Source organism: Penaeus monodon, chromosome 19 (genome assembly GCF_015228065.2).
Source record: "Penaeus monodon isolate SGIC_2016 chromosome 19, NSTDA_Pmon_1, whole genome shotgun sequence".
NCBI classification, from domain to species: domain Eukaryota; kingdom Metazoa; phylum Arthropoda; class Malacostraca; order Decapoda; family Penaeidae; genus Penaeus; species Penaeus monodon.
The window spans coordinates 17056824-17057153 of record NC_051404.1 but is presented as its reverse complement, the minus strand read 5'-3'; the positions used below and the strand labels follow the sequence as shown (position 1 = coordinate 17057153).

At 50.0% G+C, this 330-nt stretch overlaps 1 pseudogene; it reads right to left on the bottom strand.

Moving 5' to 3' along the window:
• Nucleotides 1–145, bottom strand: part of LOC119585108 — a 1158-nt pseudogene extending 1013 nt beyond the window's left edge.
• Nucleotides 146–330: the final 185 nt, after the last annotated feature.

Here is a 330-nt window from a genome sequence, read left to right as displayed (position 1 = left end):
GACAGTCATTGAGGCGCAAAATACAATTGATATACATCTAGAGCATATGGCATTTGCAGTTCAGAAACCAGACTAACTCCACGGCTTCCACTCACCGGCTTCATGGCGAGGGAGCTGTATGTGCAGGGGCGTCCGGAGGTGTACAGGCTGTGGCGTTACAGCGTCCCCAGAGGACCTTAAGTAGGAGCCAGACCTACTCAAAGGGCGTGGCGACAGGAATTGCAAAGACCTCAAGGGATCTGAAAACTAGACTCCATTACAGTTGTATTGATGACTCACGACGCCTCACAACTGCAGGAGGAAATTATGATCACAATCCCCCATTCCTTA